Below are 395 nucleotides of genomic sequence, written 5' to 3' on the forward strand. Positions count from 1 at the left end.
AAAAAAAAAAAAAAAGACAACCAAATACAACTCATTGCTGAAGGCGTAAGCTGAAAAATATGGCAACAACTATATTTTTGCAACAGCCCCTCTTAAAAAATCCTGTAATGATTCATAATGACCCATCCAACTAAAAAGAGGAGCACCGATGACCTACCTGTCAGCTTTTAGCATCCTGCTAACAAGCTTAAAAGCACCAGGAAGGAGTAGAGTTGAGCCACAACCAGCAAAGGAGGGAAATAGGATCTTGCTTTTAGGGGAGCGGTTGTCCTCGCAAGAAGGTAAGTGCCTTTCCTCCCTTCTTTCCTACCAGTCTCTGAAGGAATTAAAGTAATGAGAGTGCCTGATGATAGACCAAAAATCTAATTTTCTGCAAATGAGAGGTTGGGGGGGGG

Source organism: Meleagris gallopavo, chromosome 4 (genome assembly GCF_000146605.3).
Source record: "Meleagris gallopavo isolate NT-WF06-2002-E0010 breed Aviagen turkey brand Nicholas breeding stock chromosome 4, Turkey_5.1, whole genome shotgun sequence".
Lineage (NCBI taxonomy): Eukaryota > Metazoa > Chordata > Aves > Galliformes > Phasianidae > Meleagris > Meleagris gallopavo.